We start from the raw sequence: 9,700 nt of genomic DNA, 5'->3' as shown, positions 1-9,700 counted from the left end.
CTTAGTAGGAATCAGTTGTGTGAACAAGCCTTTCTACCTGTGCCACGAAAGTGGTGCGTACCGGCCCACTCAAGAAAAGTTCTGTGACTGTGTAAACAGCCCTGGCCTGTATGGATTGTGTGTAGACTAGGAGAGCATGTGCTACTTGGGCATGCATGCTGGAATGTAAGCGTGCCGGAATGTATGTGTGCCTTTGTATGGTATATAACGGGGGGCCTGTGAGTTACATCTTGGAAGCCCAGGGCCTGGAAACACTAGTGAAGTTGAGGACCACAACCCCCAAACAGGAGATGTGGAATGCTGACATTCTGGAGGGCTGGGGAGGGAGTATACTGGGGAAAGAGGAGCAGAGCACCCTCTGTACATCAAAGGACTCTTTCATTCTAGAAAGCGTTACTGGTCAGTGGGTTCTGGATTCAGTCATGGAGATCGTGGGACTCATAAAAGTGTCACTGTGGAATATGGGATCTTGATTGAGGTGAAGGATTAGGCCTTTGAACCTTCATGAGCATATTTCAGTGGAGGCTGACAACCAGGTGCGATCCACCATTACTACCTTGGCCTGTGCTGTGAGTCAATCAGATATACAGCCACTCCTGCTGTGGCAGACTGTCTCTTTGACAAAAGACGGGGCACAAGAGAGAGCACTTCAAAGGAGCTGGTACCTGCAACCCGAATTTCAAACGACCAGGTACTAAATCATATTTCAAATATTTTTATTACGTTTTTCAATTAATCAATGTTGTGTTGCACAGTAATTGAATTCAATACGCATCAAATCACATTGTTCATTTGGAGACTTATTTAACATTTCCAAACAAATAAAATACAATGTAATTAAACATTGCTAAAGATGTTTGGAAAGATAATTGCAATCTCTCATTATCGTCTGTACTTTATGTCTCCAATAGTGAGCATCTTATTATCCTAAAGCTTTTAGTCTCATAGAGTTTGCTGAGCCAGGTTCACATTACATCAGTCATCTTTTAAAAAAAATGTATTTATTTATTGAATTTTGCGATACAAAAGCAGAAAAGACAACGCAAACAGTCAGAGTGTTACATCAATATCGGTCAAGCAATGTGGCTTGTTACAAAGTACAAATCCATAAAACTATACAGACTGGGAAGCAACGTATACACCATTCAGAACCTTATATATTAATGCAAGACATCTATAGATTAACAGCCATCAGGAGGCTCGGCAGGAAGTCCACAAGGTGATAACATACACTACATATGAGAGGTGGATGCCCTGCAAAGCGAGCAAGGGGGAGGTCCAGAGGGTATGACAATGACCCTATCTGACTTCTCGCGTCAGACCCCCACACACCGACCTGTTCTGCCCCCTACCAGCTAAATAGTTTTGATACCAGCCCAAAAGCATTTAGGACGATTCTGAGGGGGTAGTAACTAGTTATACGACTCAGATTGCGTATTGCAGTATAACTTGTCTTTAGACCAGTTAGCGATAGTGGGTGCTGGCCTCTGGGCCCAATGCATCGCCAGCCAATGCTTTGCTATCAGTAACCCCAAATCGACTAGATGACGTGCATCCTTCCGTATCTGTCTTGAGTACCCTAGGAGGGCCAATAGAGGGTCTGGTAGCAGTGGAAATCTTGTAATGTCGCTCAGCATGTGGAATAATAAACTCCAATAATTAGATATGCCAGGACATAGTGACCACTGTGCCTGTAACAAGGCCTGGTCGCCCCTCCTGCTCCTCTCGTTGCCACTTGCAGCCTCTCCTGCCTGCCGCTCCCGAGCGACCCAGCTGCCGCTGAGCCGCCCACCCGCCCAGACTTTCCCGCCGCTGCCTCCCTGCGGCCCCGCCCCCGCCAGCCCATTTGCCGCCCCGCTCCCACCACCCAGCTGACCTGCCTCCCGGCTCTTTGCTTATGACGCCCACGCCCATGCGCAGTGTTGACGCGCAGCGGGCGCGCCGATTGTGCACCGAAGGCGCGCCAAAGGCAAGCCCGTCTGCGCCTGGACCGTGCCCAGCGCCAGGACCCCTGGCCCCCGAGAATGCCAGCCCACACGACGGACTTACGACCCCACCACCCTCAGCGCACTCAACGCTGGCCGGAACCCCGCCTGCTACCGAGCCACCCCGAGACGCACCCACGGACCCCTCGCCTGCCAAACCTGCCGATTCACCTGCCTCCGGACCTGCACTGCCCCCGCCAAGCCAGACACCAGCAACAACCACCTCAAGTGCATCCTGCTCAACACCCGCTTCGTCCACAGGCACGCCGTGGAACTCTGGAACCTGCTCGACGCGACAGCACCAGATGTCGCATTCCTCACTGAAACCTGGATGAACGCCTCCTCAGCGCCCGACATCGCCATAGCCATCCCAGACGGATACAAGATCACCCGGAGGGACCGCGTCAACCAGACGGGAGGAGGCATCGCCATCGTACACAAGAACACCATCCGCATCTCGACCAACTCCGACGAAACCTTCATCGCCGCCGAACACCTCCACTTCCAGATACACACCAACCCCAAGACCACCCTCCGAGGCACCCTCATCTACAGACCCCCGGGACCACGCACACAATTCAGCGAAGACATCACAGACTTCATCAGCCCGCACGCCCTTCCCTCCGTCGACTACATTCTCCTAGGGGATCTCAACTTGCACCTGGAGAACAACAATGACAGAAACACCACCACCCTGCTTGACAACCTCGCCAACCTCGGACTCAAGCAACTGGTGAACACCCCCACCCACTACGCCGGCCACACGCTTGACCCCGTCTTCTCATCCAGCAAGCACATCTCCTTCACCCACTCCACCGGACTCCACTGGACCGACCACAGCTGCGTCCACTTCAGCTTCAGAAGAACTACGACCCAGCACCAACCGCAACAGGTTCCCCGCCGGAGCTGGAGCAAGATCACCGCCGAGCAGCTCACCGCCTCCCTCAGCCAGAACACTCCCACCAGCAAAACGGACCCCAACGAAGCAGCCAGCAACCTCACCAAGTGGCTGACCACCTGCGCCGATGACCTCACACCACTAAAGAACCCTCCCAGCAGACCCGGCAGCAAGAAAACCCCCTGGTTCACCGGCGAACTCAAGGACTCCAAGAAGAACTGCCACACCCTCGAGAAAGCCTGGCGGCTCGACCAGACCACAGACAACATGACCACCCTGAAGCACGCCACCCGCAAACACCATCAGCTTATCCGCACCACCAAGAAGACGGCACTCAAAGAACGACTGGACAACAACGCCCACGACAGCAAGGAACTCTTCAGCATCGTCAAAGAGTTCTCCAACCCCAGCGCCGGAAACAATGACATCACTCCCTCGCAAGACCTCTGCAACTCACTCGCCTCGTTCTTCCACAGCAAGATCGCCGACATACACAACAGCTTCGACACACAGACCACGCACCCTACCACCGAACCAACGCCCGCCACCACCACCCTCTGCAACTGGACCCCGATCAGCACCGAAGACACCACCAGCACGATGAACTCCATCCACTCCGGATAACCAACCGACCCCTGCCCACACCACGTCTTCAACAAAGCTGACGCCATCATCGCACCCCATCTCCGGGACATCATCAACACCTCCTTCCACACCGCCACCTTCCCGGAGAGCTGGAAGCACGCCGAGCTTAACGCCCTCCTGAAGAAACCAACGGCGGACCCCACCGACCTCAAGAACTACCGTCCCATCTCGCTCCTTCCTTTTCCTGCCAAAGTCATCGAGAAGACCGTCAACAGACAGTTCGCCGCCTTCCTCGAGACGAACGGATCCCTCGACCCCTCGCAGTCCGGGTTTTGGGCCAACCACAGCACCGAGACCGCCCTGATCGCAGCCACCGACGACATCAGAGCCCTGATCAACAACGGGGAAACAGCGGCCCTCATCCTCCTGGACCTCTCTGCGGCGTTCGACACTGTCTGCCACCGCACCCTAGTGCAGCGCCTCAGCAACATCGGAATCCAAGAGAAAGCACTGGAGTGGATCATCTCGTTCCTCGCCGGAAGAACCCAGAGTCCCCCTCCCCCCGTTCAGATCCGAGGCCACCGAAGTCATCTGCGGCGTACCACAAGGATCTTCTCTCAGCCCAACCCTCTGCAACGTCTGCATGAGCCCCCTCGCAGCCATCGCACGCCAACACAACCTCAACATCATCTCCTACGCCGGCGACACCCAACTGATCCTCTCCCTCACCAGCGACCCCGCCACCACCAGAGCCAGCCTACACGAAGGGATGAAAGACGTCGCCGACTGGATGAAGAACAGCCACCTGAAACTGAACTCAGACAAGACGGAAGTCCTCATCCTGGGATCATCACCCTCCGCCTGGGACGACTCCTGGTGGCCCCCTGCCCTGGGCACCGCTCCCAAACCAACGGACCACGCACGCAACCTGGGCTTCATCCTGGACTCCTCCCTCTCGATGACTAGACAAGTCAACGCCGTTTCCTCATCATGCTTCAACACCCTGCGCATGCTCAGCAAGATCTTTAGATGGATCCCCACAGAAACCAGGAAGACCATTACCCAGGCACTCGTCACCAGCCGACTGGACTACGGGAACACCCTCTACGCCGGAACCACAGCCAAACTGCAAAAAAGACTCCAACGCATCCAGAACGCCTCCGCGCGACTCATCCTGGACATCCCCCGACACAGCCACATCACCGGACACCTGAGAGACCTGCACTGGCTCCCCGTCAGCAAGAGAATCACGTTCAGACTCCTCACCCACGCACACAAGGCTCTCCACGACCTGGGCCCCAAGTACCTCAACGACCGCATGGCCTTCTACACGCCCACCCGCCAGCTACAATCGACCAGCCACGCCCTCGCCACCGTACCACGCATCCGCAGAGCCACCGCCGGAGGAAGATCCTTCTCCTACCTGACAGCCAAGACTTGGAACTCCCTCCCCACCCACCTTCGGCGAACCCAAGACCATCTCTCCTTCAGGAAGCAGCTCAAGACCTGGCTGTTCGAGAAGTAACGTACCCCTCTCCCCCAGCGCCTTGAGACCCTCCTGGGTGAGTAGCGCGCTTTACAAATGCTGTGATTGATTGATTGATTGATAGCCAGGCTACATGGATAAACCCAGCCGGATTGGCGCCACATCTCTCGCACTCCGCATATTCTCGAAGACCATATCTCTGCAGCCGGGCTGGTGTATAATAAATTCTATTGAGGAACTTAAAGTGAATGAGACGATGCCGTCCATTCAATGAGACGTGCTGTGTGACCTCACAGCAATAACACCAAGTGGCATCATCAAGGGCCTCCCCAAGGTTGTTCTTCCATTCCAGCCTGGCTTTAGTGAAATAATTCCTATGATAATCCTGCGCTATGCTCTAAATGCTGGAGACTATCTTGTTGGGAGATTCTGTCTGCAATAGGAGAGAAAACGGAGCAACCTCAGGCGGTTCCAACATTTCATCCCCAGCACACCTGAGGGAGCATGTCTCCCTCTATGGAAGTGGAACCTCGTAAGATGAGTAGAATCATGTCCCTCTGTGTCTTTCTCAGCCAACTCGCACACTCCACCCTCAGAGAATAGGTCCCCGGTCTTAGTGATATGGATAGACGCCAGTGTGCGAACAAACTCTCTCCCGCTGAATACCGGCAACCAATGACACCACTCTATCCGAGTCAGCGGTGAATACAGGATTGTGCCCGCCTGACTTTTCAATAAGTTCTGCCATGCGTGTACAGTAGCGTTAATAGAGTCAAGAATACCGGTACAACTAGGTGGAGCATGAAATAGCAGCGTGGCAAGGGGGAGGGTGCTGCTGCCACCCTCTCGATCTGCCGGTGAGGAAGGCCAGCTTGCTGGTGCACCCAATGGTATGCATGTGAGCATTGCACCACCTGGTAGTAGAGCTCTAAATCAGGCGCCCCTAGCCCCCCCATAGAATAAGGGAGTGTAAGTATATCCCACTTGGAACAGGATTTTTTACCAGCCCATGCTAACTTCGCCAATAATGATCTAACAATTCTGAAGAAGTAAGCAGGGAGCACCTTCGGTAGATTTAAAAACAAGAATAAGAACCTTGGCAACAGTACAATTTTCATCAGGGAGATGCGACCCAGTAGAGACAGTGATGAACGGATCCTCCTCTAACTTGGCAATTGCTTTGCCATAATTTTCGCTAAATACCGTCTCGGAGTTCATGTGAATATAGACTCCTAGATGGCACACTAATTCGGAGGACCAGTGCAGAGGGTAATCTAATTCAATCCGTTCCATAGTCGGAGTCAGTGGGAAAATAGTAGACTTGGATCAATTTATTTTGAGGCCAGAAAACTCACCATATTGCACCACTTCTCTCAACACTGGGGACAGATTGGACTCTGGGTCTCTGACATACAGAAGAGTGTTGTCTGCATAACTAGATACTATTAGGTTATATCCTGGGAAGTGAATCCCTCTGTGTCCATGGTATTCTCTGGGACCGCATGCCAGAGGCTCTGCCACTATGGTATATAGCAGAGGAGATAAAGGGCATCCCTGACGAGTGCCCCTAGAGATCTTGATAGGGGCAGTTACTAAATCACCCACCCTAACACTGGCAGTAGGGGAGTAGTACAGGACTGTCACTAGATGTAGGAAGAGATCACCCATCCGTCTCAATACTGATATCATGAAGGCCCATTCAACAGAATCTAAAGCCTTTTTGGCGTTGAGTAAGACCACAGCAGCTTTAGTTTCTGGCTTAGTATGCTGTATCGTGCCAAATACTGTGCGGAGATTGTACGCTAGACTGTGCCCCGGGACAATCCCCACCTGCTCAGCCCCAACCAGCAATGGCACCAAGGCAGCCAATCGGTTCGCTAAGATTTTAGCAAATAACTTGGTGTTTACATTAAGTAGAGATGGTGGCCTGAATGACGAGCATTCATTAGGAGGCTTGCCCAGCCTCAAGAGCGTGACAATCATGGCTTCCTGCATGGAGGGGGGAATCTCCCCTCGCTCGCCCATCTCCTCGAACAGGGTGATTAAATGAGAGACAAGGAGCTCCCTGAACTCTTTGTAGAATGCAACCGTAAGGCTGTCCTGCCTAGGGGCACTTACAGCGCGAATAGTTTTAAAGGCAGTAAGAATCTCTAAAGACTCTAGTGGCCTCATAAGGTATTCCCTGTGCTCGTCAGCCAGCCACGGCAATCTAATGTGCTCTAAGTATTCCAGAATACCTGCTTCATCAGTAGACGTTCTAGAGCGATACAGGTCTGAATAATACTGTCTAAATCTATCTGCTGTAGCAGCTGGATCTCGCAGCATCTCCACTGTTGCAGCGCAGAATTCTGTAACTCGAGCTGACTCCCTTCTATGGCGCAGCATGGCTGCCATTGTTGCACCCGGCCGTTCCCCCTCCCCATACGTTTTGACAATCTAATACTTCCCCATATGTTTAACTTCGCTGTCAGCAGTTTTGTGGAATTCCTCCAGAGTTTTTTTAAGATCCTCCATGACTTGATCATCACCCCCCGCCATGGCGTCCTGCTCTAGATCGATCAGACGCCTCTTGAGAAGATCCAGTCGTCCTCTTAAAGAGCGGAAACCCCCGCATGCTTTGACATGGCTGGATCACTGACAGAATATCGACAGTCAAAATATCGAGGTAAAAATATAGAATGCCAGAATATCGACTTTCTATCTACAAACAGGTAAGTACAAAAATATCGACTCCAAAATATCGATAGGAAAAAATATAGACAGCCAAAATATCGAATGTTTTAAATATCTTAAAAGTAATTTTAAAGTATTATAATAATAAATATAATTAATTTAAACATACTTAAAATACTTAAATAAACTTAAAAGTAAAAAATAATGAATGTAACTAAAAAAAATGTTTTATTTTAAAACACACACACATATATATATATATATATATATATATATATATATATATATATATATATATATATATATATATATATATATATATATATATTACCTACTGGCGGTCGCCAGTAGGTAGTTATAGTTAGGATTTTTTTCAATGTTAAATCTCAAAATTCTATTTGGAATAACTTTGGCACCGGTTGACGAATCTGCCTGAAAATTTCCTGAAAATGGCCTCGTCGAGCTCCGGTCCTTCCTTGAAAGTTTGGGGGGGATTCGTCAAGCAGGGGCCGAGATAAAAGGGGGGTCCCAAAACGCGTTTTCCCCATGTTAATTTCCATAGGGCGGTCGATTTCACTTTTAGCCCGAACGGCTGAATGGATTTCCACCAAACTTGGCAAAATTGTAGGGACTGGTAGCCCGATGTGCCTTTGCTATGTCTCAAGATATGTGCTCCAGTGGATTTTGAGTAATTTAGGTTCAAAAAAATATATATATCTATAGGCGCTCTCCGGTGCGCGCACCGGTGAGCGCTCCCGGCGCGACACGCGACTTGCGCGCAAAAAGCTGATTGGCTCTCAGTTGTCTGTAAACATTCTAAACAGTCCGGAGCGGCCGCCATCTTGTGTCTCGGTAGGATTGAGACACGAGAGGTGGCCAAAACAAAGGGGGAAATGACCATAAGGGGGCAGAGAAGACACTCCCTGTACCCCTAGGTTTGATGTGGGGGCCATTAAAGGGCCCCGCGGGGTCTCACCTTTTTTTTTTTTTTTTCGATTTTCGCGGGGGAAGCGCCTGGTACGCGCACGGGGGAGCGTATCGAGGAGGGTACTATGGAAAAATAATCACTTCAAAAAATTGTATGTTTATTAATTGTTTTTTTATTTTTTTTATTTTATGTAAGTACCTACATGTAGGTACTAATGAAGAGACTTAAATTTAATGTTCACCATCTTCTTTGTAGACATCTTGCATGTTGTTATTGTATTTTTTGTGGTATATGGAATTCATAACATAGTCTGTCTGGAAAGGAGAAACAGATCTTTTAAGCACTCCCTGAGAATTTCTAGGGGATCATGAGTAGTCTATCCTGCTCCCTTATGAAAATGAGGTGTAAAATATTCATATGAGATAATATAGTGGGAGAAAGGTAGTAACTATGAGTAAACTTACTATGTAACAGAAAAATAGTTGAACAGTATACTATAAGTCTCACTTTATATTTTAAACATTTTTGGTAATACTTTATGAATTACATATAAAAATGAATATTGTCTGAAACAATTTGAAATTATTAAAGATACATTTATTCCACTTTTTATCTGTCTTACTATCTATTACACAGTCCCTCTGTGTTCCTCCCTTTAGCTCTCTTTCTCTTAACACCACTCTCTCTGTCCCCATTTCTTATGGTCACTCCTTCATTATTTTCTTTTCTTTTTTTTGTTGATGCGCTGACGGTGCGCGCACCCGGGCGTTTATCGGTATGCGCACCGGGAGCGCTTCAGAGTCAAATATAAAAAAAAAAGAAAAAAACTATTTTAAAATAAAAATAGTATCTTAATATACATTATAGGGTTCATTTTTAGAAAAACATACCTTTCTCAGCTAAAGACATTTGCGAAAAAATAAGCTTAGAAATTCAATAAAACGTACATAGGTATGAAGCCCTACAAAAAGATAAAAATTAGTATTAAAAAAACCTATGAAATTCACTGAAAAAACCATAGGTTTCACACCAGTTATAGTTAGGAATTAGCATTTAAAAAACCTATGAAATTCACTGAAAAAACCATAGGTTTCACACCAGTTATAGTTAGGAATTAGCATTTAAAAAACCTATGAAATTCACTG

The sequence above is a fragment of the Lissotriton vulgaris genome, chromosome 1_1 (assembly GCF_964263255.1).
Source record: "Lissotriton vulgaris chromosome 1_1, aLisVul1.2, whole genome shotgun sequence".
NCBI classification, from domain to species: domain Eukaryota; kingdom Metazoa; phylum Chordata; class Amphibia; order Caudata; family Salamandridae; genus Lissotriton; species Lissotriton vulgaris.
This window is presented reverse-complemented; position numbering follows the sequence as displayed.